The following is a 19,290-nucleotide window of genomic DNA, read 5'->3' on the forward strand; positions in this document are numbered from 1 at the left end:
ATTAACAACTTATACTCAACAATTGCTAAGAGCCTGAAAGGCCAAAAGATTACATCTAGCGACCATAACCATTGAAATATAAAAGTTAAAACATTGCATACTAAGAGTCTCAAATTGAACAAAAAGAGATTACATAAATGTAATAAAAACTTAGCAATTGCTGAGAGCCTTAGAGACCAAAACATTACATTTAGTGAGCCAAAATATCGCTGAGAGCCTTAGAGGCCAAAAGATTACATCCAGCTATTGCTGAGTGGTTATGAGCCTAGTTGAGCAAGAGGAAATCTTTCTTCCTTGCACTTAGAGTGCAAATTTAAGCCTCCACTATTCCATTTCCTTCACTGTTTCAACTTCTATCCCTCTTGACCATTTCTATCTCCCTTGCACTCTTCATGCAGCTTCCATCCCCTCTCGGAATGGACCCTGCATAGTTCGAGAGCTCCTCACACAATCTTTCCTCCCCCTCTTCAGCACAGTGCGAGAGCCTCTCCTGCCCTCTTGAAATCGTGACATCTGGTAGCTCCTCACTCGCTCTTCAAAAGCCCAATTTGGATGCTCTCAGCAACCTCACCAGGTTGGTACAGGAGGTGAACATGAAGGAGGGACAAAAGTTTGTCAAGGTTAAAAGATTACCATCACTAAAAGCATCAGAAGATTACCATCACTAAAAGTGTGATTGAAAATACGCTAGGCATTCCTGGAGGCAATTTGCAAGTACACTTCTTCGAGAAGTAGTGGAAGAGATGCGATATTCTTGATGTATACCCCAACACTCAAATTAGTAAAGATGGTGGAGCCAAGCTTTCTAGCTTGCCAACAAACCTCCAACATGTGCTAAAGAGGACAATGCAGTTCTTTCTAGATACGAGAGGAATCATGAAGTTCTGGTAGGTTCAAGCAACAATAGAGCCACTGAAAGGATGTGATGTATCTTTCTCAAGGGCGATCTCCAAGAGTGTGATAACCAACCTAAAGAATTGCAATGGCAAATCCCAATTTTCATCTCAGTCCGTTGGAGTTGCAATGCACCTGATAACATCTACCTCAAAGGGATTTTTGAGCAATACGATAAGAAGATGTCTTAGAAGGTGACTTTCTACAAGAGAAAGCCAATGATGCAAAAATTCTCAAGGAGGATGCAGAAGCCAAGGTAGAGGAGGCAAAAGCGAGGGCCTTTCAGGCACGAGAGTAAGAAGCAGAGAAGTGCATCAAGGAGCTCTGAGATAGGCTTGAAGAAATTAGAAGTGATGGGGACATCACGAAAAATGAGCTAGCAATGATGCTAAATGAGCTTGAACATCAGAGAGCTAAAAAGTAGGGTCTTTACAAATGGCTCTGCAACATGCAAAACACATTGAACATTGAAAAAGACCAGATGATGGATGAGCTAAAAAGGGAGAATGCAGAAACTAGAGTGGTGATACAGGATTTGTGAGAGAGCTTCAAGGCTAGGAAAGATGGGACAGAGAGCAACCGAGGTGGAGAAGACAGTGAGGCAGTTGTCCAGGCTAGGAAGGATGCAGAGAGTAGCCATGGTGGAGTAAGTTGCATTAGCCACAGTGGCGGTTGTTTTTTCAAAACACTGTTGGAAGTTCAAAGAGTAAGTTACAAGGCCCTATAACAAGATTACGATAGGGTTGTGCACGAGCTTGCAGTGGCTTTTGAAAGTTTTGAAAAGCAGTCCGTCATCATGAGAGATTTCCAAACTAGAGTGGAAGTCTTGGAAACAACCCATGTTGAAGTTTTTGAGCAATTTAAATAGCTTCACCAGATGCTAAGGGATTCAGATGAAGCTATTGCACGGAGTGAGCAAAGAGTGGAGGAGACAAAGGAGAACATCCGCAGCTTTAGGGTGAGGAAGGAGTCAAGAAGCAACTTCATCATGTACAGAGCAAGACTGTGGTATTGACAGCCGCAATAGCTAAATCGGATGCCTATTTTGCTATGTAGCAGGATTCGAAATATATGGTCTGCCATACCTCCATCATAGATGACTGCATAATCTGATGGTCTATGTGCTACCACCCTATGCACGTTTTTTGCTTTGCGGTGTTTGTGCATGCAAGATCGCTATATAGAGAATGCCATTTGCCATTGCCTAGTCATGGACATATAAAATGTGACTACCTGCTATAGCTATCTATGACGAGAAAGTAGATGTTGCAGCTCAATTTGCCATTTGGGAAAAAAATGCAAAAGACAAGGAGCTCAAATTGAAGAAGGCCAGACTGTGAGGAAAAGGAGCCTAAAGGGAGGAACCAGGCCCCTTTAGGAAAGGAGCAAGAAGGGCCAATCCTACAACTAGGAAGCTCAAATCAAGGAAAGAGGAAGCGACATGAAGGGAGGGGCCGGGCCCTTGAAGGAAGAATCTAGCCCCCTTTGGGAAAGCAGCAAGGAGGGATGAGCCTGCAATCAAGAGCTCAAAAAGGCAACCCGCTCAAAGCAATGTAGAACCAACCCCCTGAAGGAAAGGAGTCCTTGAGATATAGTTTGAAGGACAGGAGTCTTTGAGATATAATCTATGTAATCTATTGAATTATTAATTCTCTCCAGAGTTTACTTGGGCAATGTATTTGTTTTAGGATAACACCAATGTGGTGGTTTGCTTCTATTATTACATGGGTCAATGTTTGCTTGGGTACAACCAATCACTACACCCAAAAATTAACAGCCACTAACGTGGCGGTTCGCTTCTATTATTACGAGGATAATAACTTAACTGCCACCAACGTGGTGGTTGGTTGCACACTAGGAATATAATTGCCACCAGCGTAGTGGTTTGCTTCTATTATTAATATTATAAGACAAGATGGATGGCATACAATTCATTCATTTAGGAATTGTGGATTAGTTATGGGATTTCATATTTCTCAATGTAAGTGTAGTTGTTAAGATATATATATGTACATATAATAATATATGTATATGTATATATATGCAATATTATTCCAAAGTGATTGAAGTGATGTTTTCTCAACTATGTGACTAGATAGTGTCCTTTGACAAGCCAAGGACCATAATGTGAGATGAAAGATTTCGATTAAATAGCCGAATGATGAGAGGTGGACATGTCATCTTGTATGAAAGAAGAATGAGAAGGCCGGGCTCAATAAACTCTCTCCCTATTTAAGTGCAATGCAGACACAACTAAGAGTCCATTATGAAATCTAGCCTCAGAACTCTATACACCAATCCACCTATTACAAATCTATGGCATACCCAAAAGACTTTGGAATGCTCATGTTCTATCTGAGAACAATGCTGGATGACCTCCTTGTGGAAACAGACCCGAAAAAGAGGGAGGAAAATAGCTACGAGGACATGCTTTGCAATTTGCTGTATCACTTGGAGTCGGTAAAGATGGTGAATATTAATTTCCTTGGTTATCATTTTTCCTGCTTCTTTAATGTACTTGTCAAGCTCATGATGTAGGTTTCTTTTGGCAAGACATGATGGCGACGCGAAGTTGTATAGAGTGCCAATACCAGGATGAAGAGGACCTCAAGCAAATGGAGGAGTTATTATGGGCGTACAAGTCGACAGAGGCAAGCAAGCAGTTGGTGGTCTGAGTGTGTAATGAGGTCTGCGATAGTTCATCAGACTGGCCTAAAGAGTTGGGAGATGCTTGCTATAGAGAGGTTGATAAGATAGTTGGGAGGTTGGAATTTCCTTGAGCCGCAAAATGTCATCGTAATTTTGAAAAAGTAAAAATCTTGCAGGCGTTTCTCAAACTTGTGGACTTTCTCGGACTGCCATCATCCATGATCTATGGTGCTCATACTACATGATTTTGTGTCGACCTGCTTCCATGTAATACTTAAATGTTTCAAGTAGGCCGATGGTTGAAATCTGATAGTTAAAGATAATTAGTCTAAAGGGGACTATTTTAGTATGTCATAGTGTAACAAATTTTAGGATAGCATGATGGTAGTGCATGATAAGTGGTCGCCAGCATGGTGATTGGTTGCACACTAGATATTAACAGCCATCAATGAAGTGGTTTGCTTCTATTATTACAAGATGAATGGATTTGTGGATGTGTGGATGGATTTAATAAAACCAGTGCTGTGGTTTTTTGGGATATACTAAAAACAAGCATGGGATTTATCATTTGGGAGTTATAAAAACAAGTGCAGTGGTAAGCTTGGGATTTACTAATAAAAGAAGCGTAGTCTCAAATACATTTTCCATTTTCTAGGATAAGTGGAATATTGTTTCCTTGCAATGAGACTACATTTTCTTAGTACTATCTTAGTCGTCCTCATCCACCACTCCAAGACACCCTAAGATGTGCTCATGCGTGTCTAAATCCAATTTGAAGACACTCTTGGTCTTCTTTCATTGTGGCACAGGTTGCATTTGAAACTTAAAAACTCTTACTAGATGAGAGTACACAAATGTATGTGGACTCTTATGTAGTAGTTTGTAATTGCGGCCTCTCTTAGTCGTCCTCGTTCACTACTCCAAGACACCCCAAGATGTGCTCATGTGTGTCTAAATACAATCTGAAGACACTCTTGCCCTTCTTTTGTTGTGGCACAGGTTGCATCTCGAACTTAAAATCTGAAGACAGATTGCTAAAAGGAATCATGGGGTGGGCCCAAGGTCTAAAGGGGTGACTAAAGGTTCTAGATGTTCATGTAGAAGTTGGGACCATCACTCGGCTGGGTGGAGATCAAACTAGGGGTTTGTTAGTTTTTGTCTGTTTTGTGGTTGTCTCATTTCAGGAGGCAATAGATGACCAGTTTCTTACTAGATGTCTCGTACACAAATGTCTATGGACTCTTATGTAGCAGTTCATAATTGCGGCCTCTCTTGGATGTTTTTTTGTACCAAAAAGCTCCGACTACTATATCCCACTTCTCATAGGTTGTTCCCCAATTATCCTTAAATGTTAGCTCAACCTTGTGCTTAGGTTTTGTGCACTACAACAAAAAGTATGGGTCATCTTCCTCGTTCTCCCTAGAGGTAGCAACAATTGCAAAGTTATCCCCCTCTTCTAGATAGTCAGTGAGGTCATCAAAACTCTCCCCAAACTATGGTGAGTCATCGTTTGTCTCTCCATTTTTTGTCTCTCCATTTGAAATTAGAGGGAAAACTTGAACTCGCTCCTATGTCTTCATAGTTGTAATGTTCTCACAATCATCATGATCCCCTATGATGCACACACTGTGGAAACAAGAAAGTTTTCTTATTTTAATCAGTTGCTTGTTTGAAAAGCCCCATATGTTGTGCAGACCACGAACTCCTTTAATTTTCTTACAATCGTGCCAACTTCTCCTTTGCACTTCATCCACTTTCACTTCATGAAACACTCTATGTACTACAATATTCTTAAGGCTTTGTTTGCTGTATGTTGAATGCGCGCCTGTGGTGGAGAGGTTGGCTCTAAGCCATGTTACACCATCATGGGAATCATTGAGTTTTTCTTGAGATCATGTTAATTGGTGTTTAAACAGATCTTGCTTAATAACAGCACCACATCCATTATGTTCACCCTTGCCATGGCTAGACCCAAAGAAATTCCACATCATGTCTAGACCGCGATCAGGGATTTGCACCTTGAGACAAAGTAGAATCCAGGGGATGATTTAAATTGAGACATAGCATCATCTGACCACACCCAATGTTGTTTATATTTTTTGCATGGGGATTTTCCTTTTCCAGCCATTCCCAATGCAGTAGAAAAGCATGCTGCACAAATAAGGTGTCATGCTCCCTATCATTTGAAATGTAGAAATGGTATGTGCATTGCACTAACTTGGACTCCTGTGAGTAAGCAAGCAGATTGGCATTAGTCGTAGAAGAATCAAGCAAATGATTGTACGTGATATGCACAAGAGTTGTTATCTACTTGTTGTACCAGTGAGCACTTTGTATCTCATCTTATTCTTGAAATGAATAATTTTCATCAAATTCTATGACAAAGATAATAGTGTCATGGGGAAAATTGGCAAGGCACGTCTTGAACTGCTTATCCTGTCCGCAACTAGCTACTGTGAAATTATGAAGCACATATTTTGGGATGGATTTAACCATGTGACCTATAAGATCCCTCAACTGAGTGCTCTTATATGATAGTAGCCGTCTCTTGTTAATGGATCCTTCAACATTCACATTTTCAAATCTCCTCCATTTTAGAGCAACACGAGTGTCTTCCCTCATATCATTTGGATAGACATGAAATGTCTTCTTCTTCATCTTTAGACTACAATGCCTACATGTGCCATGAATGCATTCAATGTGGTGCCACGCATGATCTCCCTTTGGACAAACCACTGGCTCCCACAAAGACCACAGGCTACAAAACCTGCTCTCCCTTGCAACACACGATGAGGATCCAGGTGGCCTATATACCACGCATTCACATTGGGGAGACATGGGCATCCATTCCCATGGAGCAATGCTCCAATACGATCAGATCTCAAGTCATTCATAGCTTGCAGGGGGCCAGGTCAAAGTCTATGTGTGTTTTGCAACAACAAACATTCATGTCTTTGAGTTTCCTGATGTACTAGGGCTTACAATGCTCAAGGCTCCTTTGCCCAATTGAAATGTCAAGATTCTAATCCATAAACTTGAGATACAACTCCATCTGCTGACCCAACATGCAGGAACAAGAGAACAGTGAGTCCTCTGTTAAATGGAACAACAGTATAGTGAGCCCCCTTTTTGCACTACTAAAAATAAGACAAAACATAGTACGTGCAAAAACACAGTCTAATTAAAGTATATAATGAAGCAAAACAATTTTCAACCACCGTGCCAGTTTAGGATAGTCACAATTTCAACTACTGGGTTAGTTTAGGATAGTCACACAGTTTCAATCACCAAATTGGTTTAAGACACACTTATGATAGTCAACCACCGGGATGGTTTAGGACACATTTAGGACAGTCACAATTTCAACCATCAGGATGGTTTAGGAGACTATAACAATGTCAACCACTAGGCTAGTTTAGCTTGATGGTGTTATTAGATAATAACAAGTATATTCCTTTTCATTGCTTTTTTTCACAATTAGAAAATAACATTTCACAATTAGAAAATAACAATATGTTGCTTTTCATTTGTGAATTCACAATTTCAGTTAGTAACTGCTGTTTGTCTTGAACCAGCACCGGGTTGGTTTAGGACAATCACATTAAGTCCAAGCCATCCTAGTCTAGAAATAGTGATATATGATTCGAATAGCAGGAAATTAAATTTAATGAATTTAAGTACTAAGCTTAAAATACAATAATTTCAACCATTGGGTTGGTCAACAACTAATGTCTATTCAACCATGCTGGTTCAGGACAATCACATAACTGGTGATAAAGATGAACCAGCCACGATTGCATGATGTTCCAACCACCAGGGCTAGTTTAGTAAAATAACAATATATTGCTTTTATGATGTAAAATATATTATTGTTAAGTTTTGCTCAACCACGCCACTGGGTAACCACCAGGCTGGTTTAGTAAAATAACAATATATTGCTATTTTGTTGTGAAATATATTACTGTTAATTTTTGCTCAACCACTCCATCGGATCAAATGCGTGCATCTATAACCGCTTCTTGCTGCTACTCTGTAAAGAGTCTTCTTTCTTCTCGTTGTTTCTCCCTTCGTAAATGTTGTAAAAGTGTCTTCCGTTGCTGTTTCGATACTGTGCCATTGCTTTCCTCGACCCGCAATATGTTCCTTGTTCCTTGACTAGACTTTTCAGCTCTCCTGTCTTGCAGCCTCTGTCTGCTTCTCTTGTAAGCCATGGCGAGCTGCATGTTGCCATTGACACCATGGCCACGATCAGTCCATAATAGACCAACAGAAGCTAGCTGGTGAGGCAAGCAAAGAATAGAAGATAACTTACCCGAAAGAAGACAATGCCAAACAAAGTCTGCGCAAGGTCACGCCGAGGTGCGTGTGGGTTGCAAGGCGGGGGTAGGCTCCAGTTTCTTAATCTTCCAAGATTTGATGGGGCGGGAAGTGTGTGAAATTTTGAAATTCATGGTAGTAGCAAAATTTTTAGTTGCCAATTTTTTCCCCTACGGTGATACATGTCAGCAGAATTGGAGATCCCTAACAAGTGCAATGTGGCCTAAAATGCTTCAAAACACAAATATGACAAAGGACAAGCTATCAGATTTGATGCTGTCTTATGAAATGCAATGACCTTTGGCATGCTTATGAGCCATATAGCAAGCAGGTGCATGGAAAAAGAAATAATTCAAAATTGTAATTTATTAAAAGATTTTTGCACATGCACAAATTGCACATTCTCAACTTCTTTGATTTTAGGGTGAATCTAAATACCAATACCAACAACTATTAATGTTTTAATACCACCATGCAGTAGTCCCACTAGTTTGGATTTCAAAATTTCAATCCATTTTGGTTTTCAACAACAAAAAAAAGTTATGGAGCGTGCCCTCAAATGGGTGTGCATCACTTTAGCATAACATTGGAGGCCCGTTAATCCATGCCTAATGTTCTCATTGAGGTGTTTCCTTGGGTTAAGTAGAAGCTCACAAAGTGTACTTTTGAATAATTACTTAGTTGCATGTATGTAAAGAACAAATTTTGATGTATTTGAATAAATTACTATACCCTATTGTCTTTAGGATGCATGCTTCATATGCAACATAGCATTTGTAATGCTTTAACAGTCTCGTTCCAAATCCTTATTCCATAAAATTTTGGCCTCATGTTCAAGTTGGAATGTGCACTACAACTTGAAGACAAAGTTTGCCAAATTCCGTTGAGCAATGCATAAGTTATGGGTCATGCAAGATACCTATATATAGAAAATTCCATGAACCTCACAAAAAATGGCTACTCCCAAGCAAACAATGACCCTTGATCCTTCACCATCACCCATGGAGACAATAGTACAATACTCCTAACTTTCTACATATGCCTTATTCTTGCATCGTCTCCATTTTTCCTGCATACATGGATCACAAAATAAAGAGAGCTTCCTATATCTCAAGGAACATTTATCTGTATAGCTGAGTATCCATTAACGGAATGCATAGACCGTGAGTCTACCACACACTTGCATTCCCACTAATTATCCCTCTTTGAATTCCCAAAAGACTCTATTCACCTTACTGCCACAAAATCTGGCCCTTAGAAAATTCACCACATTAGTTGTACACTTCAAAGTCCATCCATTTGGTTTCAATTGTTCGTGTGTAAGCTCTCTCTTTATGACAGCTCCAGCTCCATTGTGTTCTCCTTTCCCCGTGGCCTGAAATTGGAAAGCTCCATAAAATTTCTAGGCTAGTTAGGCTAAAGTTCCTGGAAACAAAGTAGAAAGAGCACTTCGCTTTGAATTGGGATGCACATCCGTCCTACCACATGCAATGACGTTTTAGTACAAGTCACTGATGTTTAAGCCATTGGTCATGTAAAAGAAAGAAATATTGCACAAAGAGGGTGTCATGTGTCTTGTCATCTAAAATATAGAAATGGAGATTTTTCCTAATATCATTTTTTTCAGTGTGCACATATGTTATGTGCACTAAGACAGTAACCTGATAATTGTACCAATGCATGGACTATATTTCATTCTGCTATTTAGAGGTATAGTTCTCAGCAAAGTCAATTATTGAGACCACGACATCACATGAAAAGTTCTCAATACAATCTCTGTATTGTTGAGCGTGCCACCTGCAAATGAAGTTGTGCTGAATAAAACTCTTGATGTGCTTTGTAAAGAAGGAAAAAAAAATTAGGAGATTTCATTTGTTGCACCAGAACATCCTTTCTCTTTTTCTTTCCACCATCTTCATCAAGTTTGCATGTCTATATATCTTGAAAGATCTTCATAGGGAGGAGCAAGTAATTATCTATTATCTCGTTAGGACATAGCACCATTCTTGTTATGACACATTCAGCGAGCATTCAGCACATAGTACTATCAAGCATTCATAACTGTGGAACAATGCATCTACCGATATTGGGCATAGTGATGATTCACAAATAGTTGTGATGCTCACAAATAGTTGTGATGCTGTTGTATATATAATTTGTAGCTCCGCACATAAAATTTCTCCTGCCCTTGTCACAAACACCACAGACACATGTGCATAATATCCCATGGAGTCCGAATAGTTTCTGTCACCTATAATCGAATGCTTCTTTTGAAAAAAGCATTTGCACATGTGAAACACAGCAGCAAGTGTATCAATCCTTCAACTTGCGCACAAAGAAGGGCTTGAGGCCCTCAAAGAATCTTTGAGAAATCTTGATTTGTGGGTTGCGGTCCTTGAATCTTTTAAAGAACTCCACCTATCACAAAATAATTATCGGTTAATAGTATATTTGGACCACTAAAAACCACTTAATAGTACTTCAAAATTATATAGAGGTACTTAAGTACCACTTGATAGTACTTTTGTATCACTTAATAGCACCTCAAAACTATTTAATAGTACTACAAAATGACTTAACAGTACTTTCAGATCACATAGAAGTACTTAATAGTACATATGGACCATTTAATAGTATTGCAGAACCACTTAATAGTGCTTCAGGACCACTTGATAGAAATTCTGGACTATTAAGCTTGCTTGTCCAATTCAAGCCTTCTAGTTTATGGTCAAATCTTAAACATGAACAATGATTGAGTTCTTAGATTTTGCGTTCCCATGTTCAAGCAAGACGTACATTCTCCTTTGCTCTCTCTATAAAAAACATCTAGTCCAATTTAGGCAAAGAGACTTAGGAAGACTTGAACATTGTTTGTAGTCCACTTTCTGTCATTGATTTCATTCGATTTCTCATGTCAAACACATCCTATGGAACTAAATCAATATCAAAAGTGGATTACAAATAATGTTATCTGTCCATTCATTTGAGAAGATCCTCTGAGAGAATACTAACAACTCTGGCCTCCTGACAAACCCATCTTGCTTCTTTCATCATCTGTAACAATAGGACTAAGACAAGACTAACCAGAGGGCTAAAAAATGACCACTAACACAACAACACAAAGCAACTATAGACGCGCTTGATAGACGCACAAAATAGTGGGCGCGTTTATAGGCATTGCTTGAATAGAGAAATTATGGGCACGTCTAATAGCGCATCTAATAGCTCATCTATTTACGCGTGTATTGACACATCTATTTGTGCATCTACATTGAGAAAATACGGGTCCGTCTAACACTACGTTTGTCTATGCATCTATTTACGCATGTATTAGCATGTCTATTAGCGCGTCTACATTGAGAATTAGACACGTATTTAGATGCATATAAAGATGCAAAATAGAGAATATAGAAAGTGAGATTTTGGTGTACATCACTACTTTCCAAACATTACCCATGATTACCAAAGCACATAATTTTAACAAAAACATCAATGCTTTTTTGCAAGCCCACATATACAAGAATTAAGTGAGGTGAGAAGAATGAGACAATATATAAAATAGTTTTGCCAATATCAATGATGGGCTACGGTTCAATCTCATCCTCAATGAGATCAACGCTTGCCAAACTATGTACTTCAAAATCCAAACAAGTGTTTAGATCTACAAATACATTCAACCCACTACTACTTGTGCTACTCATGTGCTCATCGAAATCAGCATCACCAATGGTAGGCTCGTCCTCATGGGTAATGGCCTCAATATCTGTATCTCCTATCTCATGATCATCCTCCTCTCTCGTATCACGGTCATCATCACGTCCATGGCCATGATCATCCTCCATACACTCCATATTAGTAAATGTACTATACATCACTTTGGAACGTGGCATAATAGGTATGACATGCCACCATCTGTTATTATCCACCATTGGTTGATAGACAACCTAATTCAAACACAAATACAATCATGTTATTTTCCTTGCATCGAAGGTATCAAATATTTAAAAGTGAGTATTTTTATATGTGTGCACAGTACCTATTCACATTGTTGTGGTAGTACTAGTGTGTCCTTCCTACTTTGCCAAAACTTTGTGGAGTCAATAGTTACAAAGCCACTTACATGGCCTTTGATTGTTGCATTAGGGCCTCTTTCCACCATGTCCTTAAACCACTTTACATCCAAAACATACACAAAGAAGCGTCGAAAGTCAAGCTTAATAATATCTTGGATTATGCCACAATAATCATCCATGGCTCCATTGGCTCCCTCAAAGCTAGCAATGATGCTGCAATCTTGTGTGTTTCTCTTATCATCAATCTGTTGTGTTCGAAAATGCTTGCCCTCACACCATATAGCATTGAACATAGTGCACTACACCAAGAAAAAATCAATTAAATAAGCAATCTAAATTATTGAAAGCTCCTAACTTATGCGTAACATTCTATATACCGACCTTGCTCATGCATCCCCTAGCATACTCCCATTCTTCCATTGTGATATGTATCCCCTTGTCTTTCTTTGCTTTCTCCATTTCATCAAGTAGCCAATCCACATGAATATCCTTTGGAAGTGCTCTTAGATACTGAGGGTATGGCACACGAGATCCGTGGTGTGTACGAAAGAGGGCCCTTTCTTCTTGTCTTCTTGCCTTTGCATCCTCGTATCTTGTCACCCATCTTTTCATCACATCACTATTAAGCACGCAATAGAGGTTGATACTATTATGCAATTTCATGTCTATTACTTTGTTGCATCCTTTCCCTTGAGGCACAATAGAGGTCATCCTTAGGTCTTCATTATCTCTCCATAGTCGTGGGAGAGAGCTATCCACATCAACAAGAAACTCAGAAATATATACAAGTGACTCTTGTACCAACCAACCCTCGGCCATGCTACCTTCGGGTCTTGCATTTTATTTCATGAAGCCCTTCAAGGTCTTCATGAAGCGCTCGAGGAAGAACAACCATCGTGCATGTATAGTACTGCATATAGCAATCTCATCCACCAAATGCACTATAAGATGTAGTTGGCTTATGAGAATAGAACGTGGAAATGTCTCCTCCACTAAACAAACCACCTCCATTGACATAACTCGAGCATTCTCAAGCGTGGTGGGATCTATTTCCTTTGAGCTCACATACCTAGAAATGAAAAAGTACACCATATTAGCAATATGAACACCTTGCATGGAGCATTGATACGCATCATATTTTGTATCATGTAAAGTACCTCACAAGCTTGCCCATCTTGTAAATACAATCCTTCACGTCCTTCGATGCACTACGAGAAATGCTAATAGGTAGTATGAACTGAACCCACGAGGAGGTGGTTGATTAGTTGCTTATAATTATTCACTCACAAATTTGAAAGGAAAAAGATATTATGCACATAAAATACTTACTTGGAGCATCTTGTGCCAATCATGAGATTTCAAGCCATATAATTGCTCTACACCTCTTTTCTTGCTCTTTGTAAAGGCTCCCTTCAAACACCTCATGCATCCAGTGGGAGTATGAATTGTAGTAATAGCACGCTTCACCGCTGCCATCTCTAGCTTTGATAACCTCCACGGTGCATGAGGTAAAAAAACACGCCCATTTGGTCTCTCTTGTGGCCAAGCTTCACGCATCCTCCCTGTGGTACATAGATCCTCCCTTATGCCTACGGAATCTCGTGTCCCATTCAAATGCTCCCAAATGGTAGATGCCACATTCTTGAAGATATACATGGGATCAAGCAGGTGATTGATCTTGAGGTGGGACCAATATGATAAACGATAAAAGATGGAGTATCTAAACAAAAGCTGGTGTTAGCGGGCAATATTTATTTCCAGCCAATATAGCATACAATAGTTACAAACCCTTACCGGCTTATGCCAAGTGGTGGAGGAGTCGTGGAACTGTCCCAAATTCTCATCCAATCTCCCGCGGTGAGTGATTATGGGAGGACTTCATTCCAAGGGGCAACATATCTAGGATGATCAGGTGGAAGAAATCGATGGTGATTCTTATAGATGACCTTATTCAATGCGTGTGCCCGTGAGGCAACTAGCGAAGGACCACAAACAGGACATGCATGGTAACTCGATGTAGTGAGATTTGAACAATAGACACAATTAAGAGTTGAAGTTGGGTTTAGGGTGCCACATCCTTTGCCTATTCATAATTAGAAGTGCAATGCTTATCTGAACACTCGCCATAGCTTGGGAAGTCATGCATCGTCCACATCAAGACTGCTTTGCAGTTGTAGTCTCGTGACGAGGGAGGCCTGCTCACATCATGCACCTCGATACCTCTCCAAAGTATCTCTAGCTCGTCAATCAAAGGCTCCAAATAAACATCAGGATTTTTGACTTTATGTTTCCCTAGAATTAGAAGGGACAGCATAACATGTCCTTTCTTAATAGCCATAGAGGGTGGAAGATTATAATTCACCAATATCACTAGCCATACACTGTAAGAGGTGCTTTTGAGACCAAATGGGTTCACATCGTCCATACCCAATCCAAGTCTCAAGCTCCTAGGTTCTTCCTTGAAGCTTGGCCATGTGTCTTCAATATGCTTTCACGCAGGAGCATCTGTGGGAGTTCTCCACTTGCCATCGGTTGATCGATGGGAGGAATGCCATGACATGAGCTCTGCAATGGATTTGCACTTGAACATATGTTGGATGCGAGAGATTATGGGAAAATGTCGTAGAACCTTACGAGGCACATCCAAAGTTTTGAGATCTGCTCTATATCTTGCCTCTCCACAAGTAGGGCACTCTCTTGCATGTAGTCCACGAAACAAAACACAATCATTGACGCATGCATGGATGCGCTTGTAATCTAATCGTCCAAGAGAGGTCACATGTTGCCTTGCCATATCTCTTGAGGTCGGTAATTTATTCTCCCTTGGAAGCATTTTACACAATAGCCTGCACGTGAAGACCATAAATGAGGAAAAGCATTCGAGTAATTAACCCACTAGCATAATTCACCATGTTTGCAAAATAGACTTTAAAGCTTACTTGAGTAATGCATTCAAGCTTGCATTTCTCCATCCATAGATGGTTTGCAAGTTTAGTAACTCAAGGGAGGCACGTAGAATAGAGAAAGTGCACCCCTAAAATAGTGGAGTCGATGCTGTAGTAAAAAGATTGTCCTGCTACATGCTATCATCCCTCCCTTCGGATTGATGGACATATAAATCCCAAACCATATCATCAAACACCTCCTCCTCCACGGCTTCATGAGGTAATGGTGGAGGGCTACTATCACCATCACTCCATGCATCCGTAACGGTCCCTCCTAAAGATCCCACCTCATATCGCCGACGCTTCGCCTCCTCACGGCGAGCATAGGGCAACATATGTGAGTGTGGCACTGCATCCTGTATCAAATTAAAACGGGATCATATCTCAAAAATATGAACACCCATAGGTATCTCAATCAACCTTAACTCTTTAACACTTATCATGTTTACGGTCGCATCCCATTCTCCATACTTTGAGATGTGATTGACTGTAATCTTGCATGCACGATACATGTTTCCTCGACATCGATCACACATACATTTGATTTTTTGCTCCAACCACATTTCGCGATGGTGGATATGGAGGGATTCATCCTCACTCGAGCTACTTGTTGAAGATGAAGACATCCTACAAACAAACAACCCAAAAAAATTTTCTTTTCTTCTAATATTTAATTTTAAAACTCTGTGGCGCGTCTGTTTTGTGGTGCATGTCTATAGGCATGTCTAAAACCGTGTCTGCTCTGTGTATGTAGACACGCAATTACATGCGTATTTAGACGCGCTATTAAATGTGCTTATAGACATGGTTTTCAAATCTGCTTTTAGCGTGCTTGCTTTGCTTTTCTTCACATTACTGATACTTCACGCGGCTTGCTTGCTTTGCTATTAATAGATCCACAGTTTCGACGCTTAAGAGGAAGGCACCCACACTTACTTCCAAGCTTACACTTAAGAGGAAGGCACCCACACTTACTTCCAGGCTTACAGGAGAAGATGGTGAACAAGGAAGAGAAGCAACTTTGAAGAAGGAGAAGAAGCTTCCATACCTCTATCCAAGGTAAGTCTCTTTACGGTTGATCTTTTTTGGAAGTTGCTCTCTTTGGATTTGTCCTTTGTCATATCCAAGAAACGAATGATTTTGGTATCAATGTTACGTTGTTATGTCGGGCGCATGTCCTTTTCTACTTTTTAGAATAGTCCGTCTGTTGGAGCGCATCTATAGATGCGTCTCAGAGCGTGTCTAAAACCGCGTGTAGACTATTTGCAGACACATACAGCTGCATCTATAGACGTGCTGTTATACGCGAAAATAGATGCGCTTCTTAGACGCGTCTATAGATGCACTTCGACAGTAATCTTTTCTTCCCTTCCCCTTTCTTCTTAGCTCATTAGTAATCGTTTTTTTTTCTTTTTTCCAGTTCATCATGTGGCCAAGAAGCTCTTCGGGCTCACTTGATCTTCGGGAGTCTATTTTTAGGGACTTATATAACCTTTTAGGGCACCTCCTAGTCTTGTGGAGTTATACGAGTATATGATGGGTACTCTAAACACCCCCCAGGAGTCGGCACTACAGACTCCAAACCACCCCACACTAGCTGAGATTACCCCAACAGAGTTAGCACAGCCTAGCCGGCTACACAGCTGAGGCCCTTCTCCCATGCCATCTTATGCCCCTTCCCCCATGCCGTCTTATCCCCCTTCCCCCATGCCATCTTAGGCCCCTTCCCCCATGCCGTCAGGAGGTCCTTCTATCTCGCAGAGCCGTCGGCGTACTCTTGTGTAGTCGAGACTCGATTTTCCAGCTACGAGTGGTTCACGTAGTCCCATGCAGTCTGTAGCTATGAGTGGCCAGCGTACTAGCTCGACACGACACAGTAGCAGGCGTAGTAGTAGGGAGAGCGGTGGGGGATGCATGGCACAATGCTTTGGGAGGGGTGGTGGTGGGGACGATGATGATTCAGATGATTTGGACGTGCCTCCGGGTGATGGTACGATCTTCTATGACATCACTCAGACAGGAGGCATCTTGATGGATGCACGGGGGAAGGACATCATGGCCTTCATGCGCTCTGTAATTGCTAACAATTACAGAGATTGCTTTATCCACTACAAAGACCATCCAAAGAGGTTGGCTAATGAGGCCCTCACTGTTGTTCGCTCTAGGTATCCTAACCCCCCCAATCGTCAGTTCACAAATGAATGGGCCAAGTCAAAGATTGTTACGATACTTGGCAATAAAAGATGTTCGCTTAAGAGGCAGGCACTAGTGGAGCTTGCCAGGCTAGGGGAGGTCAACCACCAAGGGGCCCGCCCCACACCGCTCACAAGCATGAGTGGAAGAAAGCAATGAAGTCAGCGAGGGAGGACCCTAGTCTGCAGCACGTGGAGGCACGAAGGATCCAAATGGAGCAATATGAAAGCGTGCATTTTGGAGCAGGGGGTGTTGAATCATGGGAGGCCCAATTTGTAAGTATCGATCTCAAATTATATTGCCTATGTAGTTTATTAGGAGGTTGTTTCTTTGTACTAACCCCTTCGCAAATTGTGTCGTCTTGCAGCTTGAGACCATGGGTAGATACCTTACTCCTGTCGAGACAGCCTACCACTGCCACCATCGCAGAGGAGATACATGGAAGCACTTCTATCATGATGGGTTGATTACTGAGGAGTAGTATATCCGGGCTACTGGAGCGGCCCCCGAGGTATTTGAAAGTAATTAAATAATGTCAATATTATAAGTAAAGATTTGATTTTTCATACATTGATATATGTTGTCCCTTTTTACAGGTCCCTGCACAAGAAGACGAGGAAGAAGACGAGGAAGGAGGCGGAGAAGGGAGTGCAAAAGGGAGCATAGAAGGGAGCGTGGAAGGGAGCAAGGACGTGGAGAACATAGATTAGTCGTAGAAGTAGTGCTAGCTACTCTTTTTTGTACTTAAAGCCACTGGCTTGGCTTCATGCCTCTTGTATATACACTGCTCTTATTTTTTGTACTTGAAGCCACATGACGTGGCTTAGCTTCGTGCTATATGTACATACAAGCACTTTTTGAGCTTTCAATTTTATTGCGTTTTGGAGTTGTAATGTTTTATTTGGAATTGTAATTAAAATGCGGTTGGCTGTAAGAATTGAATTACACAATGTGGAAATGGGATTCTTGTAACTATATAGCATACACAACATACACAGCATTTTGTAAATTAAAAAAAAAATATTATGTAGCACGTCTATCAGTGCGTCTATAAATGCGTCTATATACGCGTCTGTCTGTTTGGGGAGCGTCTATAAAAGCGTTTATAAGATCGTTTATAAATGCGTCTATACACGCGTTTAACGATGCGTCTGTCTGTTTTTTAAATTTTTTAGCAGAGCGTCTATTTAGGCGTCTAGATGCACATCTATACATGCGTCTGTCTGCTATATAGACGTGCTGTTAGACGTGGGTCTCTAGACGCGCCCGTAAGTTTTTTTTAAAGTTCAATAAACGCATCTGTGTGCGCGTTTGTGGGCGCTTTGTCTTGTCATATAATAGTACTTTTAGACCACTTAATAGTACTTAATAACTATTTAATAGTATTATAGAACCACTTAATAGTGTTTCATGACCACTTAATAGTGCTTCAAGACACCTAATAGTGCTTTAACACCATTAAATAGTACTTCTGGACCACTTAAAAGCACTTATTAGTACTTTTGAACCACTTAATAGTACTTAATAACTATTTAATAGTATTGCATAACCACCTAATAGTGCTTCAAGAACACTTAATAGTGCTTTAACACTACTTTATAAAACTTCTAAATTATTTAATAATACTACGAAACTACTAAATAGTGCTTCAAAACCACTTAATAGTACTTTTGTAGCATTAACAAGTACTTTAATACCACTTCATAGTACTTTTGTAGCACTAACAAGTACTTCAATACCACTTAATGGTACTACTCGACCATTAAGAAGCAATTGGGAATGATATATAAGTACTTTAAGACCCCTAAGAAGTGCTTATAAACTAGTCAATAGTACCTCTAGATCACTTAGAAGTGCATTTTTCATTACCTAAGGACCTATAAGAAGTAATTCTAAGAGGAGTTTAGAATTGTTTAAAGTACTTATACTTGCTCCCTAAGTAATTTACCTTCGCCTGAAGTCCTTTTCAGATATCTGAAGCACTTTTAGGTGGCCTTCAAAAATAAATTGGCACAAAAGTACTTCAGTACCACTTTAAAGTTCTTTTGTGCCATTGAAAGTCCATAGAGCTATTAAAAGTACCACCTGAAAGTGGTTCAAAGCTATTAAAAGAACCACCAGAAAGTGCTTCAAAGCTATTAAAAGCACCACCTGAAGGTGCTTTTGAGTGCCAGAAAGTGCTCCAAAGCTATTAAAAGCACCACCTGAAGGTGCTTTTG

This window comes from Dipteris shenzhenensis, chromosome 15 (genome assembly GCF_047967505.1).
Source record: "Dipteris shenzhenensis isolate YYH24624 ecotype China chromosome 15, Dip_SZ_1.0, whole genome shotgun sequence".
Taxonomy (NCBI): Eukaryota; Viridiplantae; Streptophyta; class Polypodiopsida; order Gleicheniales; family Dipteridaceae; genus Dipteris; species Dipteris shenzhenensis.